Below are 16,966 nucleotides of genomic sequence, written 5' to 3'. Positions count from 1 at the left end.
TCCCCGTGTACTTTCTGGAGGCAATTGCTGCTGGTGAATGTCTCCATGGAGGAATTGATTATAATTAATTTTAATGAACATCATCTTCTCCACATTTTCTGGAAGTAACCTCGTACGCCGATTGCTGACAAGGTGAGCAGCGGCACTAAACACTCTTTCGGAGGGAGGGCAACTTAGGTAGAATAAAGCCAGTTTGTCCAAGGGCCTCCAAATTGCCTCTTTTCCCTGCCAGTATACATACGGACTGTCTGACGTGCCTACTTGGATGCGGTCGCTCATATAATCCTCCACCATTCTTTCAATGGTGAGAGAATCATATGCAGTGACAGTAGATGACATGTCAGTAATCGATGGCAGGTCCTTCAGTCCGGACCAGATGTCAGCATCAGCAGTCGCTCCAGACTGCCCTGCATCACCGCCAGCGGGTGGGCTCGGAATTCGTAGCCTTTTCCTCGCACCCCCAGTTGCGGGAGAATGTGAAGGAGGAGATGTTGACAGGTCGCGTTCCGCTTGACTTGACAATTTTCTCACCAGCAGTTCTTTGAACCCCTGCAGACTTGTGTCTGCCGGAAAGAGAGATCCAACGTAGGTTTTAAATCTAGGATCGAGCACGGTGGCCAAAATGTAGTGCTCTGATTTCAACAGATTGACCACACGTGAATCCTGGTTAAGCGAATGAAGGGCTCCATCCACAAGTCCCACATGCCTAGCGGAATCGCTCTGTTTTAGCTCCTCCTTCAATGCCTCCAGCTTCTTCTGCAATAGCCTGATGAGGGGAATGACCTGACTCAGGCTGGCAGTATCTGAACTGACTTCACGTGTGGCAAGTTCAAAGGGCAGCAGAACCTTGCACAACGTTGAAATCATTCTCCACTGCGCTTGAGACAGGTGCATTCCACCTCCTTTGCCTATATCGTGGGCAGATGTATAGGCTTGAATGGCCTTTTGCTGCTCCTCCATCCTCTGAAGCATATAGAGGGTTGAATTCCACCTCGTTACCACCTCTTGCTTCAGATGATGGCAGGGCAGGTTCAGGTATTTTTGGTGGTGCTCCAGTCTTCTGTACGCGGTGCCTGCACGCTGAAAGTGGCCCGCAATTCTTCTGGCCACCGACAGCATCTCTTGCACGCCCCTGTCATTTTTTAAATAATTCTGCACCACCAAATTCAAGGTATGTGCAAAACATGGGACGTGCTGGAATTTGCCCAGATGTAATGCACGCACAATATTGCTGGCGTTGTCCGATGCCACAAATCCCCAGGAGAGTCCAATTGGGGTAAGCCATTCTGCGATGATCTTCCTCAGTTGCCGTAAGAGGTTTTCAGCTGTGTGCGTATTCTGGAAAGCGGTGATACAAAGCGTAGCCTGCCTAGGAACGAGTTGGCGTTTGCGAGATGCTGCTACTGGTGCCGCCGCTGCTGTTCTTGCAGCGGGAGGCAATACATCTACCCAGTGGGCTGTCACAGTCATGTAGTCCTGAGTCTGCCCTGCTCCACTTGTACACATGTCCGTGGTTAAGTGGACATTTGGTACAACTGCATTTTTTAGGACACTGGTGAGTCTTTTTCTGACGTCCGTGTACATTCTCGGTATCGCCTGCCTAGAGAAGTGGAACCTAGATGGTATTTGGTAACGGGGGCACACTACCTCAAGAAATTGTCTAGTTCCCTGTGAACTAACGGCGGATACCGGACGCACGTCTAACACCAACATAGTTGTCAAGGCCTCAGTTATCCGCTTTGCAACAGGATGACTGCTGTGATATTTCATCTTCCTCGCAAAGGACTGTTGGACAGTCAATTGCTTACTGGAAGTAGTACAAGTGGTCTTCCGACTTCCCCTCTGGGATGACGATCGACTCCCAGCAGCAACAACAGCAGCGCCAGCAGCAGTAGGCGTTACACTCAAGGATGCATCGGAGGAATCCCAGGCAGGAGAGGACTCGTCAGACTTGCCAGTGACATGGCCTGCAGGACTATTGGCTTTCCTGGGTAAGGAGGAAATTGACACTGAGGGAGTTGGTGGTGTGGTTTGCGCGAGCTTGGTTACAAGAGGAAGGGATTTACTGGTCAGTGGACTGCTTCCGCTGTCGCCCAAAGTTTTTGAACTTGTCACTGACTTATTATGAATGCGCTGCAGGTGACGTATAAGGGAGGATGTTCCGAGGTGGTTAACGTCCTTACCCCTACTTATTACAGCTTGACAAAGGCAACACACGGCTTGACACCTGTTGTCCGCATTTCTGTTGAAATACTTCCACACTGAAGAGCTGATTTTTTTGGTATTTTCACCAGGCATGTCAATGGCCATATTCCTCCCACGGACAACAGGTGTCTCCCCGGGTGCCAGACTTAAACAAACCACCTTACCATCAGAATCCTCCTGGTCAATTTCCTCCCCAGCCCAAGCAACACCCATATCCTCATCCTGGTGTACTTCAACACTGACATCTTCAATTTCACTATCAGGAACTGGACTGCGGGTGCTCCTTTCAACACTTGCAGGGGGCGTGCAAATGGTGAAAGGCGCAAGCTCTTCCCGTCCAGTGTTGGGAAGGTCAGGCATCGCAACCGACACAATTGGACTCTCCTTTGGGATTTGGGATTTCGAAGAACGCACAGTTCTTTGCTTTGCTTTTGCCGCAAGTCTTTTCTTTTTTCTAGCAAGAGGATGAGTGCTTCCATCCTCATGTGAAGCTGAACCACTAGCCATGAACATAGGCCAAGGCCTCAGCCGTTCCTTGCCACTCCGTGTCGTAAATGGCATATTGGCAAGTTTACGCTTCTCCTCAGACGCTTTTAATTTTGATTTTTGGGTCATTTTTTTACTGATCTTTTGTGTTTTGGATTTTACATGCTCTCTACTATGACATTGGGCATCGGCCTTGGCAGACGACATTGATGGCATTTCATCGTCTCGGCCATGACTAGTGGCAGCAGCTTCAGCACGAGGTGGAAGTGGATCTTGATCTTTCCCTATTTTTTTAACCTCCACATTTTTGTTCTCCATATTTTGCGAACAACTAAAAGCCACCACAGGTATACAATGTAGATGGGTGGATAGTATACTATTATTACTTATATTTATGGACGATGAGTGCACTGACGACACAGAGGTAGGTACAGCCGTGGCCTACCGTACTGCTGCTTAGTGCTTATATATATTATATACTGTATAACGGACCTGGTGGACACTGTCAGCAGACTGCTAAACTAGTATGAAGAAAAAAAAACACCACAGGTATACAATGTAGATGGATGGATAGTATAGTATTATATTACTTATGGACGACGAGTGCACTGACGACACAGAGGTAGGTACAGCCGTGGCCTACCGTACTGCTGCTTAGTGCTTATATATATAATATACTGTATAACGGACCTGGTGGACACTGTCAGCAGACTGCTAAACTAGTATGAAGAAAAAAAAAACACCACAGGTATACAATGTAGATGGATGGATAGTATAGTATTATATTACTTATGGACGACGAGTGCACTGACGACACAGAGGTAGGTACAGCCGTGGCCTACCGTACTGCTGCTTAGTGCTTATATATATAATATACTGTATAACGGACCTGGTGGACACTGTCAGCAGACTGCTAAACAAACTAGCATGAAGAAAGAAAAAAAAAACACCACAGTGTTTTTCAGGCAGACAAACGTATACTGGACTGGTGGTCACTGTCAGCAAAACTGTGCACTGTACTCCTGCTATAACTGCTCCCCAGTCCCCACAATTAGGCAGTGTGAGCATAGCAGTGCACTCAGCACAGATATATCATGCAGCAGTGCAGCACACTGAGTGAGCACAGCCACAGATATGGTGGAGCGTTTTAATTTTTCAGGCAGAGAAACAAAGGATTAAAATCACTGGTGGTATAATCAAAACCCTGCACTGTACTCCCTAACAGCTGCTCCCCGTCCCCAATCCTCCCCACAATTATAACAATGTCACTCTTAGTCTTTTCTATTACGGAGAGGACGCCAGCCACGTCCTCTCCCTATCAATCTCAATGCACGTGTGAAAATGGCAGCGACGCGCGGCTCCTTATATAGAATCCGAGTCTCGCGAGAATCCGACAGCGGGATGATGACGTTCGGGCGCGCTCGGGTTAACCGAGCAAGGCGGGAGGATCCGAGTCGCTCGAACCCGTGTAAAAAAAAGGTGTAGTTCGGGCGGGTTCGGATTCCGAGGAACCGAACCCGCTCATCACTATATAAAACTACCTACAGCACCTGGTACATCCAAGAACAAACCAGGCCTAAAATCAGGTGATATTGGGAATATACAGTGTGGTGTGGCTGTAGATGAGTTTAGTGGTTTCTGTTAGAGTTCTTCTACTTCTAACTACTCGTACATAAAAGAGTAAGCGGCCGATTTATTAAACCTGGTGAAATGATAATTTGCATGGTGATAAAGTACCAGCCAATCAGCTCCTAATTGCCATGTCACAGGCTGGGTTTGAAAAATGACAGTTAGGAGCTGACTGGCTGGTACTTTATCACCTTGCACTTTATCAGTTCACCAGGCTTAATAGATCTGCCCCAATGTTTCAAAATGGAATGCATCAAGAGAACGGTGTTGGTATTGTAAAAATACACACAGCTCCTGGTATTTCCTGGTGGTCTCCCATCCAAGTACTAAAACCAGGACCAACACTGCTCAGCTTCCATGATCAGGAGAGATTGGGCAAATCCAGTGTGCTGTGGCTGTAGATGAGCTGGTGGTTTCTGTTACAGCTCTTCTACTTCTAACTTCTGGTACATAAAAGAATACATGTAAAAATTAAATGTACCAAGAAAAGGGTGTTGGTAGTTTAAAAACACCTAAATAATCTGATACTACCAAGCAGTCTCCCATCCATGTATTAACAAAGTCCAATACTGCTTTGCTTCAAAGATCAAATGAGATTGGGCATATCCAGTGTGGTGTGGCTTTAGATAAGCTTTGTGGTTTCTGTTAGAGCTCTTCTACTTCTAACTACTGGTACATTAATGAATATGTATAAGGTTGTAGTTTATCCAATATGCCTTTACTACCTTACCTTTCAATCCCCCCTCCCTCCCCTCTTCTCCTTATAGCTTCCTTAGTTCTCTCCTCCTCGTGTGTGCGTTATTTGTTTTCTCATACGTCCTAGAGGATGCTGGGGTCACATTAAGAACCATGGGGTATAGAAGGGATCCGCAGGAGACATGGGCACTTTAAGACTTTCAAAGGGTGTGAACTGTCTCCTCCCTCTATGCCCCTCCTCCAGACTCCAGTTTTAGTATTGTGCGCAGTGATACTGGATGCACTACAGGGGAGCTCTACTGAGTTTCTCTGAAAAGACTTGTTAGTTTTTTTTATTTTCAGGGAGGCTGCTGGCAACAGTCTCCCTGCTTCGTGGGACTTAGGGGAGAGAAGTATGACCAACTTCTAGTGAGTTCAATGGCTCTGCTTCAGGCTGACAGGACACCATTAGCTCCTGAGGGTGCTGATCGCTGGGTACGCCTAGATGCACACTCCCGCAGCCTGCTGTCACCCCCTTACAAAGCCAGAAGACAGGTGAGTAGCAGAAGAACAGAAGACTTCTTTTCCAGTGACGGCATTCTGAGGTACCGAGCAGCGAGCGGAACGCTGCGCGCCATGCTCCCACACAAACACAGGCACTGCAGGGTGCAGGGCACGGGGGGGGGGGGGCACCCTGGGCAGCATAAATTCCTCACAAAACGCTGGAAAAAGTGGACATTAGTGCCTGGGCACTGTCCTTACCCCGCTAGCGTAATTAATTATTTCTGAGCGGGACAGATACGCGCCATTACAGCGGTGGGGCTTCTTCCTCACCTCACCAAAACATCTTTAGAGCATTACAAGTCTATCACTATAGAGTTTATTATTTCCCAGACTGTGTACTTTTGGCGCTGGATTGTGAGCTGAAAAATCCTCTGTGTCCCTCTGACAGATTTACTGACGGTCTGTCCCCCATAAGCCGGTGTGTCTGTGGGTACTTGGTACATGTGTGTCAACATGTCGGTGGCTGAATGTTTTTCCCAAGAGGAAACTATATTAGGAATGCAGACATATGATGGTGGCCCTGTTGGCACCACCAATAACTGACTGGGTGAAAGTTTCAGTAATATCAGAGTAAGGTTGGATAAATCTGTGTCCCAGACACAGACGTAGAGAATAGATGTGATGTTCATGGCTATGTTTCTTTTCCCTCAGGCCCCGCGGGGTCGCAAAAATGTTATTTTGCCCAGTTACTACACACTGATACTGACACGGATACTGATTCCTATGTCGACCATAATGTTTCCTGATTAGATCCAATATTGGCAAGGAGCATTCAGTACATGATTGTGGATATTAAGGACATATTAAAATCACTGAAGACCCTGCTGTTCCTGACAAAGGGGTCTATATGTATGTATGTATATATAGATATATAATGAAAGCTGATGTAACGTTCCTCCATCTCTGTTTGAGAAAGTCTGGGCCAGCTCGACAAGATGGTTTCAAATCCCCAAAAGGATTCTGGTTGTTTATTCATTTCCCGCCGCGGACAGAATAAAGTGGGAGTCACCCCCTGTTCTGCACGGGGCCCTGTCACAAATCCAGCGGATCGTATGCAGGAAGCTACATTATTTCTAGTTATGTAACCACGGGTACATTACTTAGACCTGCCATTACATGTGCATGGGTGAGTAGTAGTATTCAAGAATTGGTCGAATACCTTGTCATCCGATATAGATACCCTGGAGAGATGGGATACTCCTTACGTTGGATCATATCAAGGACACTGCAGCATACTTACGTGAGACTGCAAGGGATATAGGACTCTTGAGTTCACGGGCCAATTTCATGGCAGTCTCGGATAGGAGGGCATTGTGGATTCACCAAGAGAATGCGGATGCTGACTCCAAGAAGAAAGGGAGTCTCTTCCCTATGAAGGTGAAGCCTTGTTTGGTGACTGCCTAGTTATTTTGATCTCGGCAGCTCCCGCAGGTAAGTCAACCTTCTTGCCCTATGTTCCCTCCCAACGGATGAAGACGCATCATTATCTGATGCAGTCATTTCGGCCTAATAGATATGCAAGAAGTTAAGATTCCCCTTTCTTTGCAGGTAGAGGAAGGAGAAGAGGGAAGAGGTCTGCATCCTCTTCAAGATCGCAGGAGCAGAGATCATCCTCTGCTTCTGCCAAATCCACCGCATGACGCTGGGGTTCTCTTGCAGGAGCCCGCACCAGTGGGGGCACGTCTAAAACTCTTCAGTCAGTTCTGGATTCATTCGGACATGGACTCGTGTGTTTTACAAATAGTGTCCCAAGGGTACAAACTGGGGTTTCAAGACGTTCCCCCTCACCGATTGTTCAAATCGGCCTTAGTCAGCAGGGAGAAGGTTTTTATTCAAGCCTCTTCGTGGTCCCTAAGCCGGACGGCTCTGTCAGACCAATCTGAAATCTGAAATCCCTCAATTTCTACCTAAGGAAATTCAATTTCAAGATGGAATCTCTCAGTGCAGTGATCTCCAGTCCGGAGGAAGGAGATTTCATGGTTTTGGTAGACATAAAGGATGCCTACTTACATGTTCCCATTTAGCCTCTGCATCAAGCTACCTGAGGTTTGCAATTCAGTATTGTCATTACCAATTTCAGACGTTGCCGTTTGGTCTGTCCACGGCTCTGAGGATTTTCACCAGGGTGATCGCAAGCAAGGAGTAACAATTATCCCGTACTTGGATGATCTCTTGATAAAGGCGAGATCCAGGGACCAGTTAGTGCAAAACATTGCACTCTCCCTGACAGTTCTTCAACAACATGGTTGGCTCCTAAACTTGCCAAAATCGCAGTTGGTCCCAATGACGCGGTTGTTGTTTTTGGGAGTGATACTGGAACAGAAGAGGTTTTCTTCCAGTGGAAAGGCTCTGGAGATCCATAGTCTGGTCAAACAAATTCTGAAACCAGCAAGAGTGTTAATCCATCAATGCATTTGGTTGCTGGGGAAGATGGTTGCGGCCTACGAGGCCATTCAGTTTGGCAGGTTCCATGCCAGAGTGTTCCAGTGGGACCTGTTGGACAAGTGGTCCGGATCCCACCTACACACGCACCGGAGGATAATCCTGTCTTCCAAGACCAGAATCTCACTCCATTGGTGGCTGCACAGTTCTCACCTCCTAGAGGGGCGATGGTTCGGGATCCAGGACTGGATCCTAGGGACCATGGATGCAACCCTCCGAGGCTGGGGAGCAGTCACACAGGGGGAAAACATCCAAGGAAGATGGTCAAGTCGGGAAAGTTGTCTCCACATAAATGTTCTGGAGTTAAGGGCCATTTAATAACTGCAGACACAGTACGCACTGGGACGGGTGCCCAGCATCCTCTACGGACTAAGAGAAAAGAATTTACCGGTAGGTATTAAAATCCTATTTTCTCTAACGTCCTAGAGGATGCTGGGGACTCCGTAAGGACCATGGGGATAGACGGGCTCCGCAGGAGACATGGGCACTTTAAGAAAGACTTTAGTTCTGGGTGTGCACTGGCTCCTCCCTCTATGCCCCTCCTCCAGACCTCAGTTTGATACTGTGCCCAGTGGAGACTGGGTGCTTTTCAGGAGCTCTCCTGAGCTTTCTGACAGAAAGTATTTTGTTTGGTTTTTAATTTTCAGGGAGCACTGCTGGCAACAGACTCCCTGCATCGAGGGACTGAGGGGAGAGAAGCAGCCCTACTCTCCTAGTTGCAAGGTCCTGCTTCTTAAGCTACTGGACACCATTAGCTCCAAAGGGATTAGCTCCAAAGGGATTGGTACGCAGGATCTCACCCTCGCCGTCCGTCCCAGAGCCGCGCCGCCGTCCCCCTCGCAGAGCCGGAAGATAGAAGCCGGGTGAGTATGAGAAGAAAAGAAGACTTCAGAGGCGGCAGAGGACTTCATGATCTTCATTGAGGTAACGCACAGCACTGCAGCTGTGCGCCATTGCTCCCATACACCTCACATACTCCGGTCACTGTAAGGGTGCAGGGCGCAGGGGGGGCGCCCTGGGCTGCAATATAAACCTCTTTTTGGCAAAAATATAACATATATACAGCTGGGCACTGTATATATGTATGAGCCCCCGCCAATTGTACAGTTTAAGCGGGACAGAGGCCCGCCGCCGAGGGGGCGGGGCTTCTCCCTCATCACTCACCAGCGCCATTTTTTCTCCACAGCACCGATGAGAGGAAGCTCCCCGGACTCTCCCCTGCTTATACCACGGTAGACAAGAGGGTTGAAAAGACAGGGGGTGGCACATAATTCGGCGCAAATTACATACAGCAGCGCTACTGTGCAAACATTAAGTTACTGTGCTATTCCTGGGTTATATAGCGCTGGGGTGTGTGCTGGCATAATCTCTCTCTGTCTCTCCAAAGGGCCTTGTGGGGGAAATGTCTTCAGTAAAAGCATTCCCTGTGTGTGTGGTGTGTCGGTACGCGTGTGTCGACATGTCTTAGGAAGAAGGCTATATTAGAGAGGAGCGGGAGCAAATGAATGTGGTGTCTCCGCCGACACCTGATTGGATGGATATGTGGAATGTTTTAAATGCTAGTGTAAACTCATTGCACAAAAGATTAGACAAGGCTGAAGCTTTGGGACAGTCAGGGTCTCAACCCATGCCTGATCCTATGTTGCAGGGACTGTCAGGGTCTCATAAGCGCCCACTATCCCAGATTGTTGACACAGATACCGACACGGATTCTGACTCCAGTGTCGATTACGATGATGCAAAGTTACAGCCGAAATTGGCAAAATACATTCGATATATGATTATGGCAATAAAAGATGTTTTGCACATCACAGAGGAGCCCCCTATCCCTGACAAGAGGGTACATATGTACAAGGGAAAGAAGCCTGAGGTAACCTTTCCCCCCTCACACGAGCTGAACGAGTTATGTGAAAAAGCTTGGGAATCTCCTGCAGATTTCCAAAAGGATTCTTATGGCGTATCCTTTCCCATCAACGGATAGGTTACGATGGGAATCCTCCCCTTGGGTGGACAAATCATTAACACGCTTATCCAAGAAGGTAGCCCTCCCGTCCCAGGATACGGCTACCCTCAAAGAGTCTGCTGACCGCAAACAGGAGATTACCCTGAAGTCCATTTATACACATTCAGGTACCTTACTCAGACCGGCAATTGCGTCGGCCTGGGTGTGTAGTGCTGTAGCGGCATGGACGGATACCCTAGATAAGGATACTATTTTATTGCCCCTGGGGCATATAAGAGATGCTGTCCTATATATGTGTGTATGCAAACTACAGGTGGTGCTGCAGGGCTCACACCCTTTTACTTGTCTTGTAGAGCAACTCTGGAGCTGTTACTGGGTCCAGCTGCTGCAAGAAATCAGCTTGAATGCTTCAGGGGCTGGGGCATGGCCAACATGAGCCCCACACTGATGGGGGTGTATAAAGCGATCTAGGGGTCATCTAAGCGCAACCCCACAAAGGCCGCCATGCCCTGCGTGACCATTTTCTCTTTTCATATGCAGACGAGGGTTGCAGCCAACTATGCCCATTGCTTGGATGACATCACCATATGCAAATCCATCTGCTGCAGGCCTTACCCCAGGAATGCTTGCACTAGTTGTTGCATTTGGTTTGTTGTTTGGGGGGTGCTTCAGTATTAGGCAGCCTTCCGCCCTCCCACATTCGTCTGAAAATGTGTTCTCCCTGCAGTTGTTGTCCCCAGATGAGAGTTCCCTTGTGCTGCCTCAGTTGAATTTTCTTTACTTGATGGAGGTGTGCCTGAGCAGCGGCCCTCCCCAGCCCTATCTCAAATCATACTTATTTTGCATAGGTGATACCATGGTCATGAAGATTGTTTTCCCAGGGTGAGGTTCATTCATTGCATTCTGGGTATGCTGACCTCTGTGATTTCCCCAAATGTGGGAAACTCGACTGCATAATTTGTGGTGGTGGGGGGGGGGGGGGGCTGCATTTGTGCTTTCCCCTGGTTGGCTCTGGTATAATTCAGATCTCTTTGTCTCAGGTCTCTCTCCAGCCTAGTTTGCTGTCTGTTTCCACTTCTCTTTTCTTGAGCCCCTCCCTTCTATGCCCTTGCGCACTATCAAAATACAAAAACCACAAATTGAGGGCGCTGTCTAAAGATAGAGATCATTTATTAAAAAATATATATATCTTTCAATTGTACATAAAAAACAACAATGCACCATTCGATTACTTTTACTTCAAATGTATCAATTAAACAATAAAATTATTACTTTAAAATTGACTGATAGCACGGTCATAAGCAATATTCCTACTTATGGATACATATAAACTGATCACACCATCTGAAATAATTAAATCATGATCTATATCACAGTGAGATATCTTTTTAGATCCTGCCTCCTGTAGAATAAATGTCCAGACTTATCCAGAGGAATAAAATTCCACATGCAGTGGTATTTAAATACTTGTATCCTCCCGCTGGTAAAGGTATTCACAGTGCTATTTGGAAAACGGATCTTTTGAAAGTTATTAATCAGTTTTACGGGTGTAGCATACACAGGTTTTAACGGGCGTCCCCGTTCTCTGACCTCTCAGTATATTTATGTTTATGTTGTATTTCTCAGTCAGTGGAAACCCCTGTATTTTATTGCTCACCCGTATCTTGTTGAGACTGGCCGCCGAGAACTGCGTCTCTTTTCCGGTGTCTGTCTCTTCGTTCACCTCAACGGTATTGCCGCTGTGCCGGAGGACTCACAGTGTGGCGGTCTGCCTCTGATTCAATCTGTTACCGGCAGCTGGAGTCCAAGGCGAATTTACGGCTATTTGCATACTTCTGAGGAAACAGCCATTGACATAGGGCTGAGAAACGCGTTAAGTGTCACCCTCATACCTGTGGACACAACCATCTGAACCAAAGATTAATTTCTATATCGGTGAGACTCTAATTTGCTTCACCTACGGAAGACGGGAGACGCCTCCGGCTAAACCACCACAGCCGCTCCTGCAAATAGCCGTAAATTCGCCTTGGACTCCAGCTGCCGGTAACAGATTGAATCAGAGGCAGACCGCCACACTGTGAGTCCTCCGGCACAGCGGCAATACCGTTGAGGTGAACGAAGAGACAGACACCGGAAAAGAGACGCAGTTCTCGGCGGCCAGTCTCAACAAGATACGGGTGAGCAATAAAATACAGGGGTTTCCACTGACTGAGAAATACAACATAAACATAAATATACTGAGAGGTCAGAGAACGGGGACGCCCGTTAAAACCTGTGTATGCTACACCCGTAAAACTGATTAATAACTTTCAAAAGATCCGTTTTCCAAATAGCACTGTGAATACCTTTACCAGCGGGAGTATACAAGTATTTAAATACCACTGCATGTGGAATTTTATTCCTCTGGATAAGTCTGGACATTTATTCTACAGGAGGCAGGATCTAAAAAGATATCTCACTGTGATATAGATCATGATTTAATTATTTCAGATGGTGTGATCAGTTTATATGTATCCATAAGTAGGAATATTGCTTATGACCGTGCTATCAGTCAATTTTAAAGTAATAATTTTATTGTTTAATTGATACATTTGAAGTAAAAGTAATCGAATGGTGCATTGTTGTTTTTTATGTACAATTGAAAGATATATATATTTTTTAATAAATGATCTCTATCTTTAGACAGCGCCCTCAATTTGTGGTTTTTGTATTTTGATAATATTTAGTGGGATTCAACACCCCCTTTACTTGAGGGCTGCAGTCTATATTGGTGCCAATTAATTGTGACAGCCGATTCATATTTCAGTATAGCGCTTTCTATTTATTTTTGTATAGTCTAACCTTGCGCACTATCCTGACTTCTCCCGTCTGCTTACTTTGTGCCTTCCAACGCACAATGCGAACTACAGGTGGTGTTGCAGGGCCCACACCCTTTTATTTGCCTTACAGAGCAGCTCTGGAGCTGTTACAGTGCCCAGCTGCTGCAAGAAATCAGCTTGAATGCTTCAGGGGCTGGGGCATGGCCAACATGAGCCCCACACCGAAGGAGGGTGGGGGTGTTCAATGCGAACTAGGGGTCATCCAAGCGCCGCAAAAGGCCGCCATGCCCTGCATGCCCCTTTTCTCTTTTCATATGCAGATGAGGGTTCCAGCCAACTTTGGCCCACTGCTTGGATGACATCACCGTATGCAAATCCGTCTGCTGCAGACCTTTCCCCAGGAATGCTTGTACTAGTTGTTGCATATGGTTTGATGTTTGAGGGTGCTTCAGTATTAGGCAGCCTTCCGCCCTCTCATGTTCATCTGAAAAGATGTGGTCTCCCTGCAGTTGTTGTCCCCAGACAAGAGTTCCCTTGTGCTTCCTCAGTTGAATCTCCTTAACTTGACGGGGGTGGGCCCGAGCAGCCGCCCACCACAGCCCTATCCCAACACATGCTTTTCTTGCGTATGAGATCTCTTGATCATGAAGATAGTTCTCACAGGGTGAGGTTCATCCATTACATTTTAAAGTAGGAAGGTACAAATTACATATTCAAATTACATATATGTGCTGGATTCAAATGTTTTCCCCCCTTCCTTTCTCAATTGTGCCCATCAGCAGCTATTCTAATGTTGCTGCCAATGGGTGTGACACATTCATTTCTTCTGTGGGGTACACTGGACTCCACAAGGATTCACATTGGGGTGTAGAGTAGGATCTTGATCTGAGGCACCAACAGGCTCAAAGCTTTTGACTGTTCCCAAGATGCTCAGCGCCCCCTCCTCTATAACCTCGCTTCCATGAACAGGGAGCTCAGTTTGTAGTTGGTGCCTTCAGTAGCAGGCCACTTAACAGGGGGCTGCCTCAAGCAGCCTATTCTTAGCTATTAATTTTGACAAGAAAAGAAGAACTTTTTTTTATAAGAATCTATAAGGGCTGCAGCAGGCTAGGTCTAATAGACATCTTTACTGCAGCTCCATCACTCCCAGCGGCGCAGTATACTCCCGTGCCCTGGTTGCTGGGTCACTGCAGCGGAGGCTCCGGTTTCTTCCTAAGGTCAGTCACACACACACACCGCCCTCCGGGATCACGAGGCCGCTGATGAAAGGGAGGTAAGGGACTTCTGTGCCCACACTATAAAGTGATCCAGCGTGGCTGTAGGGGGCGGGCCATGTGCGCACTGTCGTGGACACTGATTACTGGGCAGCCGCTCCACTAGCCAGCAGGGACAGTTAAGGAGCACAGATCTGGGGGTTTTCTCCTATATTAACCCCATTTTGTACTACCCGCAGTGCATTGTGATAGGTAATAGAGCCTGATTCAGGTTGGATTGCAATCGCAATAAGCAATCCAACTGCAAAAATTGCTAAGAGCATACGCATGCGCCTGCATTTTCTGCGGCACCCCGCAGATAATGCAATCGCCTCTGACTGTCAATCGGTGCTGGGGGGGGGTCAGCAACACTCCATTTCCAAGTCGGAGATGGAGCGGTGCGTGGGCAGGGCTTCAAAATGGGGTCGGCAACGGAGAAACAGGAGGCATGGTCAGAGCGGCTGCATGACATCACATGCAGCCGCTGCGATCACAAAAATGGTGGCGGCTTCCTGCGCACACATACAGTCTGCACCAACAGGAGGCTAACCCATTTTTTATGATCACGCTGAACTGCACTGCGACTGCAATTTCAGCGTGGTCAAGAAGGGAGGCGGCATGCTGGGTGGCCCCAGCATGCGAACCAAAGGATTGCAAATTCTGTTACTTAGCAGAATTTGCAATCCTTACTGAATTAGGCCCATTGATTACAAAATTTATATGTAAATATTTGAAGTTTTTCTTCAGGGACTAACACAAAAGATGCTTGGGGCTACTAACACATGGGTAAGCCACGTAAAGCTTCCCATGGGTCAGTGGCATCACAACGGGGTTGCGGCCCACACCCGAGTGTCACCCGCCAAGGGGGGTGACACCAAAGTGCCGGCTCCTCTTCAGTGACAGAATATGGGTGTTTCACTGTGACATTACGTGTAACACCCAGTTTCTGTCACTGTGCAGGAGCCAGCACCACTCACACACTAGTCCCAGGGTGCAGCACTCAACCCCCGGGATACCCGGAGCAACAAAATGGAGATTCAGGCCACCAGGCCACACCCCTACCTATGAGACCATGCCTCCTTTTTACCATTGCGCTGCTTATCTGCGCGCACTGCATTACAATCTGCCTCGCTGCCTCTCTGGGTGTCTGGTCCTAAGATCTACGCCTCCAGCCCTGAGTGTTTGCCCTTGTGACTTGTTGATCATCATAGCGAAGCAGATGCTTACAGAAAACTGCAGGGGCTTAGATTGAAAAGAAAAACATTGACGAACCCATCATTTCAGCAACAGGGTCTGCCACACGGCAGACTGAAATGACTGGTTGGTTTGGGCCCCCACCAAAAAAGAAGCAATCAATCTCTCCTTGCACAAACTGGCTCTACAGAGGCAAGATGTCCACCTCATCATCCTCCGATTCCTCACCCCTTTCACTGTGTACATCGCCCTCCTCACAGATTATTAATTCGTCCCCACTGGAATCCACCATCTCAGATCCCTGTGTACTTTCTGGAGGCAATTGCTGGTGAATGTCTCCACGGAGGAATTGATTATAATTCATTTTGATGATCATCATCTTCTCCACATTTTCTGGAAGTAACCTCGTACGCCGATTGCTGACAAGGTGAGCGGCTGCACTAAACACTCTTTCGGAGTACACACTGGAGGGAGGGCAACTTAGGTAGAATAAAGCCAGTTTGTGCAAGGGCCTCCAAATTGCCTCTTTTTCCTGCCAGTATACATACGGACTGTCTGACGTGCCTACTTGGATGCGGTCACTCATATAATCCTCCACCATTCTTTCAAAGGTGACAGAATCATATGCAGTGACAGTAGACGACATGTCAGTAATCGTTGCCAGGTCCTTCAGTCCAGACCAGATGTCAGCACTCACTCCAGACTGCCCTGCATCACCGCCAGCAGGTGGGCTCGGAATTCTTAGCCTTTTCCTCGCACCCCCAGTTGCGGGAGAATGTGAAGGAGGAGCTGTTGACGGGTCACGTTCCGCTTGACTTGACAATTTTCTCACCAGCAGGTCTTTGAACCTCTGCAGACTTGTGTCTGCCGGAAAGAGAGATACAATGTATGGCCAAAATGTATTGCTCTGATTTCAACAGATTGAATCCTGGTTAAGCGAATTAAGGGCTCCATCCACAAGTCCCACATGCCTAGCGGAATCGTTCTGTTTTAGCTCCTCCTTCAATGTCTCCAGCTTCTTCTGCAAAAGCCTGATGAGGGGAATGACCTGACTCAGGCTGGCAGTGTCTGAACTGACTTCATGTGTGGCAAGTTCAAAGGGTTGCAGAACCTTGCACAACGTTGATATCATTCTCCACTGCGCTTGAGTCAGGTGCATTCCCCCTCCTTTGCCTATATCGTGGGTAGATGTATAGGCTTGAATGGCCTTTTGCTGCTCCTCCATCCTCTGAAGCATATAGAGGGTTGAATTCCACCTCGTTACCACCTCTTGCTTCAGAGGATGGCAGGGCAGGTTCAGGAATGTTTGGTGGTGCTCCAGTCTTCGGCACGCGGTGGCTGAATGCAGAAAGTGGCCCGCAATTCTTCGGGCCACCGACAGCATCTCTTGCACGCCCCTGTCATTTTTTAAATAATTCTGCACCACCAAATTCAATGTATGTGAAAAACATGGGACGTGCTGGAATTTTCCCAGATGTAATGCACGCACAATATTGGTGGCGTTGTCCGATGTCACAAATCCCCAGGAGAGTCCAATTGGGGTAAGCCATTCTGCGATGATGTTCCTCAGTTTCCGTAAGAGGTTGTCAGCTGTGTGCCTCTTATGGAAAGCGGTGATACAAAGCGTAGCCTGCCTAGGAACGAGTTGGCATTTGCAAGATGCTGCTACTGGTGCCGCCGCTGCTGTTCTTGCTGCCGGAGGCAATACATCTACCCAGTGGGCTGTCACAGTCATA

General features: G+C 47.7%; 1 pseudogene; it reads left to right on the top strand.

Annotated features, from left to right (window-relative positions):
• Positions 1-10,795: 10,795 nt before the first annotated feature.
• LOC134930973 (U1 spliceosomal RNA) lies at positions 10,796-10,968 on the top strand (annotated as a pseudogene).
• Positions 10,969-16,966: the final 5,998 nt, after the last annotated feature.

This window comes from Pseudophryne corroboree, chromosome 5, assembly GCF_028390025.1.
Source record: "Pseudophryne corroboree isolate aPseCor3 chromosome 5, aPseCor3.hap2, whole genome shotgun sequence".
Taxonomy (NCBI): Eukaryota; Metazoa; Chordata; class Amphibia; order Anura; family Myobatrachidae; genus Pseudophryne; species Pseudophryne corroboree.
Note: the sequence above shows the minus strand (reverse complement) of the source record. Positions and strands in the feature narration are given on the sequence as shown.